At 36.9% G+C, this 23,114-nt stretch overlaps 1 protein-coding gene across 14 annotated transcripts in view; it reads left to right on the top strand.

The window, feature by feature from the left end:
- The window catches only part of dlg1 (MAGUK family member discs large 1), a 360,229-nt gene that overhangs the window by 140,734 nt on the left and 196,381 nt on the right, over nt 1-23,114 (top strand). The gene's annotated exons all lie outside the window — the stretch shown is intronic.

The following is a 23,114-nucleotide window of genomic DNA, read 5'->3' as shown; positions in this document are numbered from 1 at the left end:
AATTTGGGGATGCAGGAATTTGGGGATGTAGAAATTTGGGGACGTAGAAATTTAGGAATGTAGAGATTTGGGGTAGTAGGGATTTTGGAGATGTAGGAATTGGGAAATGTAGAATTTGGAGACTTAGGAATTTGGGGACGTAGAAATTTGGGGATGTAGCAATTTGGGGTAATAGGAATTGGGGAATGTAGAATTTGAAGATTTAGGAATTTGGTCATGTAGAAGTTTGGAAACGTAGAAATTTGGGGACGTAGAAATTTGAGAATTTAGAGATTTGGGGTAGTAGGGATTTTGGGCATGTAGGAATTGGGGAATGTAGAATTTGAAGACTTACGAATTTGGCGACGTAGAAATTTGGGGATGTAGAGATTTGGGGTAATAGGAATTGGGGAATGTAGAATTTGAAGATTTAGGAATTTGGTTATGTAAAAGTTTGGAAGCATAGAAATTTGGGGACGTAGAAATTTGAGAATTTAGAGATTTGGGTTAGTAGGAATTTGGGAATGTTGAAATTTGAAGATTTGAAAATTTGGAAGTACAAAAATTTGAGAATGTCGAATCGAGAAGGTTGAAGTAGTATGATCATGTCAGGTTCATCTCCGTAACCTTATCTGAATTTTATCATCGTGTCCGTGTAATGTACGTATGCATAGTCGGTAGATCTGCCGATGTGCCTTAATGAAATTCCTAGAGCGCGTCCATAAATCACGCGGCTTAATTAGATCAAAAGTGGTCTCGGTTTTATTCGAAGCATTTCGAGGTAGCTCGTTGCAAGACAGTTTAGCTGCACGCAGACAGTCGTAGAAACTAAAGGAACCATCGGAACGTCGGACAAGATACCGGTTCGATAGAATATTTTCCTCGCAAAAGAAATTTCGACGGCGCGACATCGAAGGAAATATTTGAACTCTCAAAGGAAATTCAGTTGCCATGAAATCACGAAATACATGGCCTCGGTACACGGGGATCCCTGCGTAAAAGAATAAAAATGTTCCGTTAGAATTTGTAGGGTCTACGTGCAGTCGTTATCGTATCGTTGCGTTGAATAAATTCGAAGAACAGCTGGAATGGCTCGCATATTTCGAACTCGAAACGGGCCAATGCTATGTCGTGTATAACGAAAACCCTTCGCGTTCCGCGAAATGTAACGATGAATTTTTCATCCGGCTCTCCATTAAGGAATTGATTGAGACCCCGTGTTATTGGATTACGCGGACTCTATTCTTTTGCTATTCAAAAGTCATTTCTTGGGCAAATTAAAGTGGTTTTAATTAGTGTTAAGTGGTTTGAATATTCGGGAATTTGGAATATGGGAAACTTGAGGATTTGGGGATTTGGGGAGTTGGGGGTTTGGGAAGTTGGGGGTTTGGGGAGTTGGGGGTTTGGGAAGTTGGGGGTTTGGGGAGTTGGGGGTTTGGGAGTTTGGAGATTTGGAGATTTGGAGATTTGGAGATTTGGAGATTTGGAGGTTTGGAGATTTGGAGATTTGGAGATTTGGAGATTTGGAGATTTGGAGATTCGGAGATTCGGAGATTCGGAGATTCGGAGATTTGGAGATTTGAAAATTTTAGAATTTGAGTGGGTAGAAATTTAGGGATATGGGGATTTGAGAATTTAGGGATTTGTACGTTTGAAAATTTGGGAATATGGATATTTGAGAATTTGGAGATTCGAGGAGGTGGAATTTGTGGATATGGGGGCTTGGAAAATTAAAGTTTTAGAGATTTGGAAATTTGGAAGTATGGATATTTCAGAATATGGAGATTTGAAGGAGTAGAAATTTGTAAATTTGAGAATTTGCAAATTACCGAATTTGGAATAGAAATTTGAATATTTGGAAACTTGGGGATTTGTGGCGCGAACCCTCATGAGGCGAGATTCAAATAAAATTGCTATTTCTATCTCCTAAAACTTGATTCCTCCAACAGTGATATTACACACGTCTTTACCCACATGAAGCAAATAGCAATTTGGATTTTATTTATCGCGTTTTTTCAATGGAAATGGAAAACCGTCACGGATCCCACGAAGACGTTCAAATATTTCTCGATGTATTTCCGACCCGATAAATCACAATCAGGATTCCTTCCTTTCCTGCATGGAACATGTGAAATGCCTCGCTGCAGGCTGACGGTTGAATCGTCGAGATTTCGACGTGAAACTTCCACGGGGTGAGAAAAGGCGGATGATAAAAATTTTCTAGCCAAAGCGTGACAGAAAAGTTCGACTTTTATCACCGCGACTTTCCGCGATCAACTTTTTCATATTCTGTAGTCTAAAAGCGTGGAAAAAATAATGTTTGCCAAAGCGTCCGAGGGGAAATGGCTCTTCTTACTTTAATTAGACCTCTCTTTTTGCTTCTGCTCTTTTTTCTCGTCGATCCTGTACTTCGTAACGGAAGCAATGAAACTACCTTTCCATCGAAAGTTTATCTCTCTAACAAAATTTAACTCGTTCCGCAAGATCCGCGAATTCACGGTTCACCGTTTATTTGTCTCACGCACAATTTCTTCCGTTGACCAATTTCTATTTCCCGTGTTTGCCTAGACTCGTCGACGCGGAAGGACCCAGCTTAGTATACCGCAAGCTTCAATTTCTTCTGGTGGCTGCTTACGAAATTGGCCAGACCAAATGGATTCAGCTTTATCTCGTTCATTGAATTTTCTGCGATCTTTCGGAAACCGCCATATTCTGAAAAACGCTTTTTAAGATAATATTATTTCATTCTTAAGTCATCAAATTTTTATACGTTTAATTAAACTTAAAGTTACTCGGGCACAGCTGAACTTGAAGCGCTGATCTTCTGTATGATATAGTGTGACACGAAGTATGTGTAAACAGCACTACTGTGACAATGCTGTTCTCGAGTACTGTTATATCGTTCTCGATGATTCTTGAAGGCAGAGATGTATGTACTTTAACTTTGATAATTTACTATTTTAAAAAATTCACAAGATAAGTAATTTCCAGATGCTTCCAACATAGTATCGGTGCAAGAGGTGCTTCCTTGCTGCCTACACTTGACATACCTTTTACTTACATGTAATGTACTTTCGTGGGATTTCTAAATACTCTTATAAAACATGAAGGCTAAAAAGTGCGAAGCAAAATATATGAAAAGAACCATTCAATTGAAACGAGCAAGTGAACGTGTCAGTAGAGTCAGTACCTAACCTAACCATGGTGCTACGTAATCTACGATGGCATTCGTGAAAGCCACCATAGTAGCACCTAAGAGATTAAAAATTCTACCAGTCCCCACATCTTTCACCTCCACAACTAACAGCTATAAATTCAACTTATTTCAATCTTATTTTCTCATCTTCCTACCTGATCTTGAAAAGGTGTTAATGTATCTTAAAACATTGTCGAATAAGTTCAGCAAGGACAATATTCGTTTTCGGTAGTGTTCGCAAGGATTTCTCGAAACTTGGATACTTAATCGCGAGTTAAACGTTTGGATTAAGACGCGTTCGACGAGAAAGTTAAGGGGTGTCGTAAGAGGGTGCGGATAGAAGAGCACAGTCTACTACTCGGGAATAGATACTTCCTTTACGAGCGGCAGCTTAGCTTGTTATAATGGATCTCATTACTTTTATCGCCGAGACATATATCTAGCCGAACTCGAAATTACCTTCCACTTCTTCCTCGCGTTACCTTCAGTTCGCTGGCAATCTACATGCAAAAATTCGGGCTTCTTTCTACGGCCCCCGACATCTGCAACCCCTAATTTTTTACCAAAATTACTTAGCGAAACAGACATCGTTTCTTCTGCGGACCACGATTTTTTCTTATATACCCGGTCTGAGTTATTTTTAGAGTGGTGCCAGTTTTTAATAATTATTCACTTCTTATACAAATTGAATTATATAAATTGAAGAATGAGGTGAATTGAGGAGATGAATTTATTAAGACAATAACATCGTACAGTAGTACTTTTGCATTTATTGTGTACTAGTAAATATATCTCTTTGTTAACATCTTTATTTATTTTTGAACGATTTAATAATTATTTGTGAGTTCTATAGATAAATTTGGGGCCCTGAGATAAATTGAGGGGATGAATTTATTCAGACAGTAACATCTTATAATAGTATTTTTGTACATATTTTTATTCTCCTAAATATATCTTTCTATTAACATCTTCATTTATTTTTGAACAATTTAATAATTATTTACAAGCTCTTAGGTAAAATGAGGAATTTATTGAAATGATAACATCTTACACTAATATCTTTGCACAATATGTTTATATATTTTATATAATCTTATATAACATATACATATTGTAAATGTAGTAAACATATCTTTTTATTAAAATCTTCATCTGCTCTTGAATGATCACATCCTTATACAAGGGTATATAAAAGAAAATTTTAAAACATGAACAATGTGAGAAGTCATCACAAACGACAGGTTCTGTCATCCTTGAAGAGTTCAACTCTTTAAACCAGCTACACTATGAAACAAAAATTAAAAGCACCAAATAAAGTTCCGATGAAGCTTCGCATATCAAACATACGAACATAAAAAGTTAAACGTATCAGAATAGAATTAAAATCGTTTCAATCGGTTGCACTCGCACGTAAAGAAGCAGGAAACATTTTGGATCGGACATTCCATGTCGTTATGAGCGAATGATTTAAATTAAGCGTTCCTCGCTTTGACATGGATTCGAATAATTACATTATCGCTTATCGTACAGAATTTCAACTCGGATGTACGGACAGTCATCCGTATCAATTCATGCCCGTATAAATTCGAATTCCTTCGGAACGGCTTTCGAGCTTGCGTGAAACGAACGATTACCGATAAGCGTTAATGAAAACCTGAAATTTTTACGCGCCGTCAAATACATGAGTCGACGGAACAACGAGCGGCGCCGGATACGGCTGAAATATTCGATGACCCGTATAATGGCTCGATTCCGCGGAATTGTAAAATTATATTTGTACGCTTGGCTCCGATATTCATTGCGAGCACCGTCGTGGAATTACAGATTTACAGCGGATTGAAAGAGCGTGTGCACGCGGCCGTTCGATGTTTGTCTTCCCGTCGCGTTGCCAAATTGTGGCCGGCCATCGGTTGTCCAAGAGTTTTGCAAATAAAATACCTCGTTTGCCGATGACTGTAAATCGTTTATTTGTTGCTTTTTGATTAACGAGACGCTTTTGACGCATTAAACAAATTTCGGCACATTTATCGAAATAAGTAACATGGTATTTTTAATTTTAACCTGCATTGGGGTATACAATAACTTTATTTCGATTGACGTTAATTTTTTACTAAACAAAAATTCTTTACTACAGTTTTTCAAAATAATAGGAACTGTTTCGTCATTGCTTCACATGAATTTTTGAAACTAAACTCTGCAGCTAATTCATAATATTTTTTCATCCCCCGGGTTTTTCAAATTTTGCTCTACAAATTCTTCATCCACGAGTATTTTTAAAACTCTCTGACAACAATTTGTTTTAATAATTGTTAACAATTTGTCCGTGTGAAAATTTCGAATCGAAAGTACAATGCGACACAAATATTTTTTGTGTACACAAGAATAACACGTATCAGAATAAAATGCATCAGAATGAAATCACGGGTATAGATTGGTAAAAAGGATAACGAAATCACATGTCGTGGTAAAATAGCATGCATTGGGGTACACTGGACGCATCGATTAGTTATGTCAATCGAGAGGGCAGCAAACAGCTACAACGGTGCTTGATTAAAGCATTTAGCATAACAACGCTATTGGCTGCACCCTGTGGACCCGCCAGCAGCTGCCATAAATATTAACGTTTTTAATAAACGCGACTAATTTAACGCACACCCGGCTGCTATAACTGTTATTATCCATGAACTAGCTTGCATTTCTGTTCTAAATAATGGAAAGTTTAGTGATGATTTATGGTCAGTTAAATTTCAGGCTTACGCCAGCGAAGCTAGCATTAAGTAATTAGCCCATCGATTTTCGTTTCTATTAATTCGTTAAGTAAGCAAAATATATTATTCTTCGCGTAATCGAAGCTTAATTATTTTTCAATTTGAACTCCCTTTTGAAAATTTTTTTTACTGGCGATTTTTTAATTTTCTGAATTATTTTAATCTTCTGAGGTTTTGAGGATCATGAAATCTTGAATGTGGAAGTACATTTTCAATTTTAAAAATAAAATTCAAGGACATTTAAAACTGCACGAAGGTTGTAAATAATTTTCACCAGTTTATGTAGATTGTATGAAATCACGAAGTAATTTTGATAGTTCTTTAATCGAGATTGCGTGAGAATAAATTGTTAGAGTTAGAAAGAAGTTTGGTGAGGACGTTTGACGTTTGTGTGGTTATAGACACTAAATGACAGACATGGACGATATACTTAGAGATCGTGCATGAAACGAGGAGGTTTCCAGGGAACAACGTTTAACTCGAGAGATACGATCGAAGTTTATTCAGGTCTCGGTACCAGACGGTTCGACGCGGTACCATTAAAGACCAACAAAGTGACCTCGCCGTCGTTTCGATACCCGATATTCCTATTTTCCAATATTTAGTTGAAAACAGAATCGTCGAAATTCTACCTATCGAATATATGATTGATAATGGAATTATATCGTATAATAATAATTACGATCTCCAAACTTGTTCAGTTCAGTTCGTGATTGGTCGATAATCACTGTGATTGCAGGAAACAATACGTTAAGATATATTCTAGAAGATAAATTCGCTCTGTTACGTTATTTAACATCTGTAAAGTGTCATAAAGTTGTAAAATGTATAACTTCTAACTTTCTTCTTTCGCGTAAAACGTTGGAGTGTTTATAAGATGCTCCATCTTGCTATGTAATCGTTTCACTCTGATCCCGATATGGAAAGCGGCCCGCGTGCCAGGGAATATCCATTCCCAATAAATTATTCAAGGTGATTCAACGAAGCCGTCGAAGATAAAATGGCGTCAACAGAAGGGCAAGTGCGATAATCCAGCTCACAGAATATGGATTCGCGATTAATCAATATCCGATGAGGTGTCTGTTTCAGCGCAACGTCAACTCAATCATCGACCGAAGAAATATTGCCATTCATTTATTACGCAAACACGATATTTTAGAGAATAATCCGAGAGTACTATCATTTTTCTCTTCTAATATTGAACGAATTTTTATTTTACCAGGTACGTGTCATTTTTCTTTGACACAGCTTAATATTCTTGAATCGGGTTATGTTGGATCAACTAATAATGGGTCGTGATATAGCACAATGCAATATAACGCGAGGTTGTATAACGCATGGCGAATTCAAAGTGTAAGAATACAATGCATAGTGGATGCCATACATGAAAATATATGTAGCGATTGAACATATAGAAATGTAACAAATGGCAATATAACGAGAGGGAAATGCGCTGCAAATATAATGTGTGTCAAGTGCAACGGGTATGAGCACGATGTACGGTGAATACGGCAATACAACACACAGTTACAACGTCCATGAAAGTCCGTATAAAAGTGGCAATATAAGAAGAGTCTATATATCTCTAAAATTACATCGAGAATTTAAGAATTTGTTTACTTAAAAAATTGTTAAGTAAGAAACGAAGATGAAGCGCTTATTTTGCATGTTTTAAATCTGTCAGAAGCATATTCCCCTCTTTGACGATGTAAAACATGATTGATACAAATTACGGTTTTATGAAGCAGCAATATTCGCGAACCGTTCGAAATTTTAATCCACAAGAGACGGATTCCGATCGTTTATGCGTGGTTCGCTACATTATTTATTCGCGTTTTCCGAACATAATCTAGACAGTGAATATTAAAGCAGCGTACGAAGCTGGAGACCCAGCCAAAAAGCGACAGTGAAATTTTCCAGCTTCGACGAAGGATCAATATTCAATTTAATACGAATTATTTGTTCATAGTTGACATCCAGCGTGTTCCGGTATTCTGTTTTTCATATTCGCGTTCGATTTTTCTGTCGATTTCACCGTTCGAGATCGGTTAATCGGTCGAGGGTACTTTTTGTTTTATTTCCAGCAACAAAGGGAGAACGGACAAACGATTTTACAAGCTTGTCGATACAAGATGTCGCGTCGCGTTCGTTGTGTAGCAGACAGAATGACGGCGGAGAACTCTTTCGGCTGGGCAAACTCAGACAATATCGATCGCTCGATTTCAGTAATGAAAATTTTAATGAACCCCTCAGTGGTGATTGAGCTTCATAATTTATACGTTACGTCATGCATTGTAGCGCGGACGAGATTCATTGAATCATTAAGCATGACGATGGCTCGAATGAATTCCAAGCGCGAATACGAATCTCGATTTGACAACGTTAATTGAAAATCTATACAAGCTCGTTTCTTCGTTTCGGATATTGCCACTGTTTACAACACCTCGTATCAATCCACAGCCTGTCAGATACAGTTTTGCACGCGCGAAGAAATATGAAATGGAACGTTACGTGTCTAAAGTCTTTTAATCATTCCGACGAGAGAACACGGTGTCTGCTCGATTCTCCCGGAATTATTTTTGCCCGATGGAAAACAAGAGAAAGGAAAGGGATCGCCGAGATGAATGAAATACATCCGATTGCATAATTCTCGGTTTGCATTCCTGTTACGCTACGAGCGCATTCGTCGAGCATTCCTTACGTAACGCGAATATTGAGTGTTCATCGAAAACAAGTACGCTACTATTTCATAACCATCGCGGGGTATTTCTTACCCCGAATTGATTCTATTCGAAATATTTGCGTATATCGACCCCTGAAATTTTAGGATTTCTATATTGGGGTACGTTTGTAGAATTTAGGTAATTTTGGAGGAGTAGGATTTGCAAATTTTTACATTTGTATATTTTTACACTTCCAAATTTCTAAGTTTTTAAGGTACCAAGCTCCCAAGTTTTCAAATTTTCAAATTCCCTAGTTCTCAAATACCAAATTTCTAAATTCCTAAATTCCCTAGTTCTTAAATTCCCCTTGTTCCCAAATTCCCTAGTTCCCAATTCCCTAGTTCCTAATTTCCCTAGCTCCCAATTTCCCTAGTTCCCAAATTCCCTAGTTCCCAATTCCCTAGTTCCTAATTTCCCTAGCTCCCAATTTCCCTAGTTCCCAATTTCCCTAGCTCTCAATTTCCCGTGTTCCCAAATTCCCCTTGTGCCCAAATTCCCCTTGTTCCCAGATTCCCTGGTTCCCAATTCCCTAGTTCCCAATTTCCCTAGTTCCCAAATTCCCTAATTCCCAAATTCCCAAGTTCCCCAACTCCCTAGTTCCCAAATTCCCTAGTTCCCAATTCCCTAGTTCCCGAATACCAAATTTCCACTCATGAAACCCCCAAATTCCCAAATTTCCAAATCCTCAAATTCCCAAATCCCCAAATTCCCTCCCAATATCACAACTTTCCAAATCCCCAACTCCTACCTTCTCAAATTCCCAAATTCTAATCACATCAAATTATCCCCCCAAAAATACATACATCTAGCTATAATACATCGCCTAAAACAGAACTCCACAGTTAACCGAGTCTGAGTCGAGGACAAATCACGTTTTGAAAACCGACCACCGGATAAGTGGACTTAATCGAGTGAGTTTGTTTGCGATGCGGACAAAGCTCCGAAACTAATTAAATAGGCCGCAAAGCGATGGTAATATAACCCGTTACGAGTGCATTCGAGGATGGATTGCAATGATGTCGGGAACGCGATATCAGCCATCCTTTTCAACGGTATGCGTGAACAATGGAATGGTCCGACCACTTGAATACCGGTATATTTGACCGTCAAGCACTGGACGATCCGGTGAAACGGCGAACCGTTCTGTCGCCGATTGAATTACACGTTAAACGTGACAGCGAAATATCCTTCATTCGAAGAGTTGCTATGGCTTACAGTTTGTCGACGACATTGTTTCAGGAAGGTCAACTCTGTCCTCTACCTTGTTTCAAATAATACTTCTCACAATAAATGTTGCAAGAGTATTCTTAATACTCTTTTTGGTAGGACTTACTTGTTAATCTTGTTGTTAGGTTATTAGGGTAGTTATAAATATTTATACAGATTGAAAATTTATAGATTTAATTTTAAACAATGAAGAAATAAATAATTCATCTCGAACAAAAAATCCAAACACCAAATTCCAACATTCCAAATTTTTCACTACATCATACATGACGTATATAAAGAACGCAGTTATTTTTCGAAAACATATGTGAAACCCATAAGAACCCGAACGTATCCGGAAATATCGACGTGCGTTTGACGAAGGTGGTTTGACAAGAACGGAACACGAGAACGCTCCTGGAAGAGAATCAGAATCGAAGTAGCTGACGCGGCCCTCGATAACCCCGCGGGTCGAAGATCAAAGATAATCAGGGACTATAACGCTCTCGAAAATCGTCCTTGCTACGACAGCAGAAGAGTCTATTTGCCTTTCGTCTCGTGCTGCAGCGGCTGAAAAAGAGGAGACGAGATTGAGAAGACGAAGGACCGCTTGCCAACTTCCCCGAGTACACTCGTCTCGACCTCGCTTCGATTGCGAATTTATCGTTTCTGGACCTCTGTGTCTCTACGCGTTGCAGATTTTTACTCGCCGAAACGCGATATCTTCCTTCGGAAGGAATTCATCAAACGTGGGGATCGTTATAACGCAGATTATAGAATGCTTTATTGAAAAACTTTATTTCGTACGCTCGAAAACGAGTTTTATAATAGGTTATGGCTGACTTCGAAGTCTTTTTGAAATATTTATTTGTGAAAGTTATGACAGTTGGTTCAATTTGATATTACAGATTTTTATGGCAATTATCTTCTTTTTCTTATACTTATAATATTTTCTCTTTGTTTTCATTTGCTTTTTCTTTCGTGTAAGATGACTTTCTCGATAGGTTCTTTCCTCGAATATTTTAAATACTATTTATCAGACAATATTTTCTGTATTATACATAGGAGGTGCTGTGTCAGAAAATGAAATATTATTTTCATAATCTGAAGTATGACACGAAATGTTTAAATTATTTCATTTTGAAGCATCAGCAATATAAAACTCTATTTTATTCAAATTATAAAAGTCACTTGTAACTTGTACGAATGGTACCATTTTAATGCGTGAAACATTTTCACACAAATTTCATCCAATAATTACCGACGTAATAAAAATTCCGCTAACTAGAACATACGGTATAATCCGGAGAAAAATCTCTATTCTGCGATATAACGTGCCAACATTTTTCTTTTGACGTAATTAATTAGGTTCCAAAAAGCATTTCCGAATATTCATTATCTGGAACCTTCAGAGCCAGTGTATCTACCAATTAATTGGGTAGCTTTGAAAAGCTTTCGAAGCAGCTGTATCGTCCTAACGAAGGTCACGTCGATTTTCTACTGGTCCTATTTTCATCCCCGTTTCATCCCGATCGCGCTCATTTTCCCCGCGCAATTATATTAATTTGATCCTCGAGCGGTTTCAATAGGCATCGAGTCGTTCTTGACCCAATTGGAAACGGCACGAAATTCAAGGCTACACGCCTCTGCACACAGTCTGTTTTTTCATACCCTTTTTTCTATTTTTTTTTTTTTTTTTGGTTTTCTCACGGTTCGATATTTGCGTGCTGGCCGGAAAATACCGCAATGCGTCCGATAACAGAGTTGAAATATCGCCTGGAGACGACTTTCCTCGAAATCGGGGAACAACCGTTTGATCGAGAATCGTTAAGGACGATCACGGTGAACCGATCCTCGCGTGTTTGTCCATTCCGAATTGTTTTCAAGGGGTGAGTTTTACGCACGAACGCGTCTTGCGTTTCCGATTTAAACGCCGTTCCGTGTACAAATTTGCTTGCGTGTCCTATCGTTGGGACAACTAGGGCTATCGATAGACACTCCCGTTTAGAGTGCAACATACTGGGTATTTTTTCGTTGATACAAAAAGAAATAAGAGGGTGATGTCGAATCAAATATTTTTGAGGCTGCTCCGTTTTCGAGAAAATTAAATTTGAAAGTTATGGTAATAATTTGTTAATAGGATAATAATTTTGAAATATTATTTATTGTAAACTTAGGACGAATTCTTTTATCATAAGTGTACACTAAAGTCATAAGAGATTATTACTTTCCTTCTCCTTTCAATAGCAATGAAAATCTACGTAACATAATTTGAATAATTTTTATAACAAATTTGTTATCATCCTAGTATTGTATTTGAAATTTAACACAAGAAGTTGTATCATTGATTTGGTAAAATTTCAACACCTTGTTCAAAGTAACATTTTTTAGGACTTTTTGAATCCTGATTTTTTGAAATTGATTATTTCATTGAAATATCATTATACTGATCTGATAAGGAGTTTAGTTGGAAACATTTCAAAAATTTGATAACATACTAGATTTTCTAAAATTGCAATATTTTATTTTAAAATTAGATACGATAATACACTAATTAAAATTTTATCATCTTAAAAATTCTATAAGATAATGTTTGATAAAATTCTATCTAAAAATTAGATCAAATTCATCCAACGTAAAATGCAGTATTTTCTACAACCAATATTTTATTGAAACACTTCATCGAATTGATAAGTTTATTTTGCTGTTCCAAAGATTCGATAAGATAAATGACATACATTTTCAGATAACAGTATCAACATGCATAAAAGCGTGTTTACGTGAAAAATCAAGAAATTATTGAAAACGTATCGATTTGACCTGCTTATCATACAAGGATCGTATCAAGAACGATAAGGCGTCGAAAACGGAGGAGCACGATCGTTTCGGCAACTTCGTGAAAAGTAATTAGCCGAAATTGGTGGGTGGCAATTAGTAACGACGACTGGGGACCAGAAAACGAGAGGGGAGGAATAGAACGGTAACTGGATCGGAAGAGTCCAAAGTCTTCAATTAACGCGATAAACTTTAGGTAAACTCGTTTTGACGAGGATCGTACGTTACTCGTGTCTCCAATTCAGATGCGAATAAAATTAGATTCGCGACCTAAATGAATATCTAATTCATTCTCCGATAATTACCTGAAACTTGTTCTGGTAAGCTTGTTTAATAGGGACACTTCGGGAGGTATTTTGAACACTTGTCATTTTGGGGTTTTAGGATTTTGATCAATAGGTCGTTTCACTTTTAATAAAATAGCACTTTTACTCAAAATAATAGGTGAGATTAATAAATGATTGGTACTGAGTGATAGATACATTTATCTTAGTACTCTTAACAAATCACCTCTTAATTCAACAGAGTATTGCTAAAAAATTAAAATCTATGTAATCATCACAAAATTTTTGAAGACATCTAAATGAATTATAAGTGCTACAAGATAACATATTAACAATAACAAACATAAACCAACCTTTCTCCTTAGACATCATTTCTTCCTGAACCATATTTTCATACTATTTTCTCAGCAGGCTGCAACACTATCCCGATTTTACTTCAACTACCAAATATGTAGGCCTAAGTATTTAGACCACATCTAACATTCGAAAGCCCTCAGACAATAATCGACAGTGTTCTGCCAAGTCAAAATTAATTTATTTGAAATTCTGCCAAGTTTTTTAGCTTAAACATTTATAACACGCGTACAATAAACGATTCGACAGATTTATAACCGGGAACAGAGACTGCAGATCAAACAATAGGAACAAAGGTCGTAGCAAAATAACGTAAAGATAGAAGAACGCGGTAGGGTACATTCTATGAAAATAAATATGAAAAGGTAATAGAAACACTCCAGTTTTCCATGTCAAATATTTGTTATCGTGCTATGCGCAATGTATAGACCCGAGTCACTCAGGATATTGAAACGGAGGATATTTTATTTCGATGACAATGTTTATATCGATTACTCTCTATTTATTTAGCTGCTTATTTAATTCCTCGTAGATAAATACTTTAAATTTCTTCGCATTTCGCGAGTAAACTGGGTCGTATTACCGCTAGTTATGCAACTGATATTTCAGTTCATGTAAATTTTTATACATATGTTTGTTTTAATTTATTTTTATTCATATTGAAATATTATCATCATATTATTCATCAAATTGACAAATTTGCAAATTTGCGAATTTAAAAATACAAAGACTTATCCATTTAAAAGTCGAAAACTCAAAATCTCGAATTCAAGAAGTCCAATAATGTCACATATAAAAGATCAGACATCTGAAAATCCATATAAGCAGAAAATTCAGAAACTCGTATAACTGATCCAACTTCGTGGTCCAGAAAATTAGAAACTTTCCCGCAATTCGATAATACGTCGAATTAAAAGAACCCCAAAGATATTTTTCCAGTCCGAACCCCCTGTACATTTTTCTTATCGTTCAGTTATTGAATCCAGCAGCTGATATTGCCAAGCACAAGGTTCGTTGGAGCTCCGCCAAAGCAACGGTTCTTGTAGGAAAATTCCAACTAACGCGATCAATGAGCATCGTATTAGAGAACTCCGGAGCGAAAACGTCAAAGGGCGACATATGCAGATGCGACGATTCAGGGGTAACAACGTAATCACGGTCCAGAATCGGTCCGAAATCAGGATGCCGGCCGATAGCCAGCAGCACTCCAGAATTCTGATCCCACGCGAACAGGATTCGAAACTGACGGTTCACTTTGATTACAAAGCGAGACGGACAACTTTGATGCGGCTGAAACACGCCTAACACACTGCACGACGCAGCTTTCCGCCTGGGAAAGCACAAAGCTCTACTCGCTTCGAGACTCCTATTTCGTTGCGCGTTTACGTTCGAAACTTTTTCCACGCTCGTACGATATCGATGCTTTTTTTACGGGGATGCTGATACGGGGCTTAAGAAACTGTAACCTACTTCCATGAAACTACGTACGTGTTTTATGAGCAGCTTTTTGGCGACCAAGGCTCTCGACTTCGCGCGAATCACTGTTTTTAAAGTCATCGGATAAAGACGGTTGAACTTGGTTTAACCCCTTCTCATTTATTTATCGGATGTGATTTTTTAAAGCTACCACAATTAACTGATTAATTTCCGTGTTCTTAAATACTCGATTTCTCAAGGTTTCAAAATGACAAAATTTTTAAGTACCTCTTTCAAGACTATAAGACGTCAACACATAGAACACATACACATCCATAATCACTATAGTTCTAATAAAATTAAAAAATCAACATAGTTATTTAACTAACAATAAGATCTAAGAGATATGTTCAAAAATTTTATCGTAACTTTTAAAATTTTCTATCTTCAGTTTTGCTTTAGTTTGCCTTGTACCTTACAAGGATACCCTTGTGCTATATATTTGAATAAAATCCAGTAAAATTCACTGGAAAGTGTTTCTGATAAATTCAAACACCCTGTTATACCTCCGATGTTTTTAGGGATGCTAACAAGCACAGGAAACCTGTAAAAGAGCTTAAACTTTAAGCCTTAAGGCGTCTTCGAATATGGAGGCAGAGATTACGTAACCGGATACAGCTCTTCACGGTAAACGTGATGGCTGCCGTAAACGAAACGTTGCGGAAGTAAGATGATTCCGGTGCTTCGATGAAAAGCCGCTTATCATCTCTCTGTTAATTGAGACTCTGCGTATATCGTCTATTCGATTTATCGATGTATTACGAATTTCTCTATTCGAATAAGCTGTTTCCTGGATTCTCGTTAACGTATGCTACGACCATCTTATACGCCGACTGCCATTTTGTCTTAGTGGATGCCATTAGTATTTACAATAATTTATATGTATGAATCTACAGAAATTATTTGAACATGTTATATTTAATAACTGTGTTTTAAAACATATTTTACAGAGGAGGTAACCTAACCTAACCAACCTTTAATACCTTATTATACTATTGTATATTATATTGTATATTATATTGCACATCATATTGCACATTGTATTGTACATTGTATTGTACATTATACTGAATGTGTATTATATTGTATATATTGCACATTGTAATTTATATTAACGTAGAACCATCCACAATAATACCATTCAATAAATATAACAACTTCAATACATAAACAACCATATACGATATGCAAATGAACATCGAAAATTAGCACAGGTCACAGAAACGTCCGTCTAAAGTTTGCACAGAAGACGGCGTTGCGGCAAAGCGTGTAATTGAAAGCCGTCGTTATCATTTTACATTTTATCCAGCTCCCGAAGCGTTTTCGAGAAGAAAGAAGCCACGCATCAAAGACAGACAGGCGACTACATAGAATGGATGTACACATATTGGAGGCGCACTGGCTTCTGATGCAGATGACGTGCAGATTAGTGGCTACGCCAGAGGGTTCTTGCTTTGAGACGTCCGGCTAAAGGGTTTCCTCTCCCCTGCCCGATGCATTTCCGGATAATTTAGATCGTGCCGCGCTGCCTCTGTTGTGCTCGCCGTTCTACCTTGCACACCAATCTGCATACCCACCGATGCTCCGGCCACCTTCTTGCTCGTATATCATATTTTTAACCCGTATTCTAATCGCACGCTCAGCTGCTTTTTTATCGCTACGTCACTCTATATGACGCTTGGGCTTTTTATCGGAATTTGTGATACGCGTTGGCGATTACGTTTAGGTTGTCAAGATTTTAGATTTACGGTTTGGGGATTTTTTGAATTTCAACTTTTTTCAAATCAGAAATTCCCAAGATCCCAGGACCACAAATTTCCATATTCCTAACACAAATCTTCAAATACTCAAACCCCTAAATTCTGAAATCACTAAATTCTCAAATGTCCAAGTTCCCAAAAACCCCGAATTGCTAAGTTCCCGAATTCTCAAGTCCCCAAATTCCCATATCCCTAACTCAAATCTTCAAATCTCCAAATTCTCAAACCCCTAAATTTTGAGATCACCGAATACTCAAACCCCTAAATTCTAAAATCGCCAAATTCTCAAATTCTCAGCTTCACAAAAACCCCGAATTCCCAAGTTCCCAAACCCCAAATTTCCATATTTCTACATTCCCAAATTCCCAAGATCCCAAATCCCCAAATTCCCACATCCCTAACACAGATCTTCAACTCCTGAAACCCCCAAATTCCCAAAACCTAAGTAGCAATTTTGGAAGCAATCGTTGACTTACCAAAGTCATGTACCTACACGAGTTTCTAACATAAACGAAGAACATCCTCAAATTTACCCCACGTTCACCGCAGAAAATATGGCGAATACTTTCGGTCACGACCTATTAGCGCGTTGCACGGGGGTTTGGAGTACATCCCCCGAAGACGAAACGGTTGAGGGTAAAAACGAGACTCGCAAAGCGACTCGGCGGCCTCTTTATCCGCGCGGCGATAAACTTCCCTGGAATTAAAGTAAAATACGAAATATCGCGGAACACGGGGAATGCAGACGGCACGGCTCGCGGATGTATCCATTACCGTGGAGCCATGCGTTTTTCTCGAGGAAATTCGCTTCACCGTTTTCCACCTGCAAACCGGAATGCATGGCCGTCCGACCACGAGATAAAAAAGAGGAAAACCCAAGACGTTAGGAAGGGATGGAAACGACTCACGCAGAGCCTCTTTAGTGGATCGTAATTCAAGGAGAGCTTCCCGCGAATTCGTGGCAGACTGGCTCTCGCCGGAAGTACAAATTTTGCACGCATATTTCCGCGGAAACGACCGTTACATGCCTGCTGCGAGAATAGAAAATACTGAATTACATGGCGGTTGCATTACAGGAATTGCTAATTACATTTTGATGAGCGAACTTGGTTGGTGATGGCTGATTTTATTGCTAAGATTCCAACGTGCAAGAATAACTGCAAAATTTTCGTTTAATTTTCTAATCTATTTTGATAGATTCGGTTATTCTTGTCTGAAGTTAAAGTTTGAAGTTCAGACAAGAATAGATTATGCGGGAGATTGAGTTTGAGGTTTTAACAAGATTAAATAGAGTTTAATGATAAGGTTATCTGGCAAGTTAGATATGAACTGAAGTTCGTGATAAAATAAATAGACTTCAACATCAACAACAACAGAATTATGTAACTGATTAAGTTAGGTTATGCCTGCACTTTAAACAAAATTCAGTAAACTTGGAGGATAAAAATATTTGTGAAAAATTGTTAAGTTAGAATTGAAACTTGAATAAAAATAAATAGAATCAACTGCTAAAATGATGTGACAGATGAGGTTATGCAAAGTCGATGATAAAACCATATATAAAATTATGTTAGGTTAGAAACTTAAATAGAAATAAATAGATTTAAATGCTGAAATGATGTTACAGATTAAGTTAGGTTATGTTCGAAATTAAGTAGACTTGCCTGACAAAACCGTATACCAAATCAATTTAAAATCTAAGTTCAAAAAAATAAATTTCACTTTGAAAGATAAAATTGCATGCTCGATTAGATACACTCAGGTTCCAATAAAAGTTTAACCGTGTATAAACAGATTTGAAGAGAAAAGAAACATTGTTATTCGGTGAAAATATTATCCCTACGATATGTACCTTACCACCGATCTTGTAAGTTCGCAGTTGTTCGAAGTGCATTCTGTTGCAAACAACGATACAACGTGGAAGTAAGTTTCGAAGTTTCCATTCAAACAAGTCGGAGCATCCCCGGAGAATTCTCATCCCCCGGGAATTCTAGACAATGTCTGGCTGGTTATCAATGTCCGACTTGTCGAGAATGAACACCCTTCATCGGCGACGTTCCATCTGTCTTGCGGGCCTTCGAAACATCTGCTTCGATTTCGTATTCGCTCCACCAAAACTGGTCCACGTTCAAATTTAACTCTTCGTTGCGTGATTTTACTTTCTACCCCTTTTATACACTTTTACACTTCTGTGATTAATGACAATACGTGATGCAATGATTCTCTTTATGCAAGGAATTTGAAATTATATTTATGTTTGCAATTACATTATACCTATACTATTAGAGGCTGAAATTCATGTATCTGTACGTTGAATTAATTCACGTATCTATACATAGAATTAATTTATGTATCTGTACATTGAATTAATTCATGTGTCTATACATCGAATTAATTCATGTGTCTATGCATGGAATTTAAAATTTATACATCTATACATAAAATTAAAAATACATGTAGTTATACATAGAATTTAAAATTCATATGTCTATACATAGAATTAAAGTTCATGTAACTATACATTGAATTAAAAATTCATGAATCTATGCATGGAATTACACATTCATGTACCTATACCTAAAACTTAAAATTCATACATCTATACGTTGAATTAAAAATCATGTACCTATATCTAAAATTTAAAATACGTATACCTATACCTAAAACTTAAAATTGATATGCCTATACCTAATAATTTGAAATCATACAGCTAATATTCCTACCCTGTAAAATAAAGCAAAAATAAAATACTAAATTGCACTTCTGGAAGATAAAAATTTTTTCGCTATAATAAATATACGATTAACTAAACATGATAGCAGTAAAATATTTCAGTGAATACTAAGTAAGGGTATTAATATCGAGTAATTATCCTAGTAAATATTCCGCGATGCGTCGAAACAGGAAATCAGTTTCAAAAAAAGTTCACAAGTAGAGATGAAAAACAAGAACATAAGGGAAACAGTAGTATTTACTCTATATGCAGATGGGTGCCGTATGCACCGGAATGTTTCTTCTCTATGTAAACTCTGGAAGTTCAACGACAATTACGTCGAGTTTAACTTGGAACGTCAATCGAAGTTTCGTGTCTGTTTTCTCGATAATCGTTCGAGCATAACTAACGTCGAGCACGAATAGAGAAACGAATCTACCGATCCAATGCGTTCCTCGACGTTCGAAGCTTTATAAATTCAACACGGGCTCGTGGAACCGGATATTTTTATTAGCTGGATATTATGAATCCTATGGAGAACGCTGCAGATGCACCGTCAAGTGACTATCGGCGAAAACATCGAGACAAAGTGAAGAGAAAAATAAAAAAATAGCTTATCTTTCGTGGTAGAAAACTTTTACCGGAGCTTCGTGTTTATGGAAACTGCTTTCAAAGGGAAAGTAGAAGCTGGTATTAACGCGACGGACCCTTCAGAGTCGCTTGCGTCAACATTGTAAGAAAGTTTTACAATCAATAGTCTTGTAACATTCAGAATTTTAAGTGCAAGTACGAATAAATTTACGGGCTTTTATCTACTTATTTTCGTTGACCTGAATTTAAAAATTCATTTTAGAATCTTAGATTATACTTTGAAATTTTTCTCAGAATTCTGAAGTTCTGAATTTTCAGATTACCAAGTTTCAAACATTTTATATCATTAATTTGCTAAATTTGCAAATCAGTGGAGTCGTAAGTTTCCAAATCTCTAGATTCCTATATTCCTCAATGTCGCACATCTGCAAGTCCCCAAATTCCCAAAGCCACAAATTCCTAAACTCCCAGATTTCCGAAGTTCCAGATTCCCAGATTACCAAACTTCTAAACTCCCAAGTCATCAATACCCCAAATTTCCAAATTATTAATTTCCCAAATTTGCGAATCAACCTTCAACCCTCTAAATGTCTACACCCTTCAAACTTCCACATATTCTCAAACTTCCAAACAGAAAAACATTGAAAGAAAACTTGCTCAAAGACAAAAGAAAGTATAAGAAAGAATCGTATGAAAAGGCAATGTTTGGACAAACAGCTTTTGAAACACGTCGCGTCGGATCATCTAACTTGTCGTTAGATAAGGTGAAAAGAGCATCGTCGACGATGTCCGTTCATCGTTGAAAACGCTGGCAAATGTGATGAATGTCAGGCCATTTCTCACTTCTTCTCTGTCTTACCTCCGGTAACAGGGTTGTCGGCAAGGTACATTTATTCATGAGTTCGCTGCTCGCTTCAACAACTTCCGTTTCTGCTCCTTCGAAGGCTGTGCTTAGCGAAAAGCATGCCCATCGTTCTTCCCATAATACGAACGATGTTTCTCATTTTTTTTATTCCTTCTGCAAGATTACTCGGAGAACAAATAGCAAGATGTATCGAGTCACATCGTAAGCTATCTTTTCTGCGTATACATTTACTCTGAAAATTTTCGATATGTTTTAAGCAACTTTAAGTTGAATTCAATTTTTATTCGTAAGTTTTTTATACATAAAATTTATGTAATATTTTTAGTGTTATTTTTAGTGGTGTTTTTTATAACGAATTGTTAGGTCTGACAAGTTTTTGAAGTTATTTTTTTAAACATTAATGTAATTTGTATTGTTACTAAGATAATGTATTATCATTGATACGATTATCGTGTATTATCGTTAATATAATTATCATTGGATATTACCATTAATACAGCTATCATTATACATTATCATTCACGTAATTATCATTGTCTATCGATCGTATAACTTCTCCATATTTACGCTGTGTTTAATCAAGGGATTTTGTTAAATCAATTATCTCGAGAGAAAACGAAACAGTCATCTACACTGAACTTTTAAAAATAAAAGTTCATCATTTTCAATTTTCTTTCATATTTATTGTATAAAATTGCAAAAAGTTCCTGCAGTTCCAGCATTCAATCGATCAACCCGTAAAATAACAACCGACGTTCCGACAATTTCAGTTTCGATCGCAGTTAATGAAGCTCAACGCTTCGAGCGGTTGACAGACGTCACGTTCGACATTGACTCCTCTCTGAAACGTTTCCCACAGGACAGAATCTCAGACAGTAATACGCCATGATAACGAACCTTTGTCCGTCAGATACGTAGTTTTGAGCATTCGGCACGGAAATTCGATCGAGGGCAGCGACCCTTCATCTTCTCCCCATCGCACCCTACTTGATTTACATTAAAGGCTCGCGTGCGAATCCTCCGACGTAGGGTTGCTACAAACTGCACGTATAGTAAATGCATATACTGATTGTACGCGGCATGGCGATCATCGTGGTCGGCCCCTTTGTCGACCACCGTTTGATTGGTCGCTTAGATTAAACCAAAATCTAGTTTCTGATCGACGCTTTTTGGAACTAAAACATTACATGATTTTAGTGGAGATTTCGAAACAGGAAATCATTGGATTGTCGAAAATATTTCAAGCACTAGAAGTCTAATATAATGTATCAGCAGTTCAATACAATATTAAAAATGTTTATTATATTAATATTAATAAAAGGTGTTGTCAGAGGTTTAATACAATGTATGACATAGTGTCATAAAACAGCAATGACATCTCTTGATTTTGTAAGTGATCTCACATCAAAAATATGCTTTATTGTAAGGCTGATACGATTTGAAAAGTGTAAATTTTAAGTGAGTGACTTTTTAAAATTTATATTTTTGAAAATACAGTAACGAGTACAGACCTGATGAACTATTATGTGTAATCGTAATACATGCTTTATTATGGAAATTCTATGTGTACATATACTTTATTATACAAACTATATGTACACATATACGTTATTATACAAATTTTATATGTGTATGTATATTATTATATGTATTATTCTGTATGTATGCTTCCTTAAAAAAATTCTGTTTTATCCACTAAAAATAAAAGCAATGTAACCTTGCATTCAAAGCAAATCAGAAAGTTCAGTCGCTACCCTCTTGTAGTGGCGATGCGTTCTGCAAACAAAATGGCCGCCATGTACTCTACGCCTCGACCGATTTGCAAAAGATTTCAAAGCAAACAAAAACAGAGTGGTAAAATTTCTAATGGCCGATTCGTGGAAAAGTAGTAGCGTGAATTTTTTCGTTGGACAACGGTGATTATCTTCGAAACGCTAACAAGGAATTCAGGCTCGAACTAGCGCTCGTTACCGCGCTCCAACGGGCGTTGCTAATCGAAGACAAATCGATTTTGTTTTTTAATTTTGTTTCGTCCGTCGAAATCGATTCGAATTCATTTCGTTCTCCTACCGGTTAACGACTCACCACGCCATCTCCGTGTCCGCTCGTTGTTTTTACCGATAATTGTAACGAACGTGTGTCTCGTCAGCGAACGAGCCCATCACCGTTACAGCCCGAACGTTTTTCCATTATTTCCGCCATAGTCGTTGCAAGTTTTCCCTCGAATTCATCGCTCTGTCCGTGGTAATCCATGGAGTTTCGTGTTTTTAGGAATTTCATCCGTGTACTTTCGTGCACGTGTGTGCAAGCGTGTACCGGAAACCTTGCGAAAGCTCATTTGTTGACAGTGGAGGAAACATGTAA

This window comes from Megachile rotundata, chromosome 1, assembly GCF_050947335.1.
Source record: "Megachile rotundata isolate GNS110a chromosome 1, iyMegRotu1, whole genome shotgun sequence".
Taxonomy (NCBI): Eukaryota; Metazoa; Arthropoda; class Insecta; order Hymenoptera; family Megachilidae; genus Megachile; species Megachile rotundata.
This window is presented reverse-complemented; position numbering and strand designations above follow the sequence as displayed.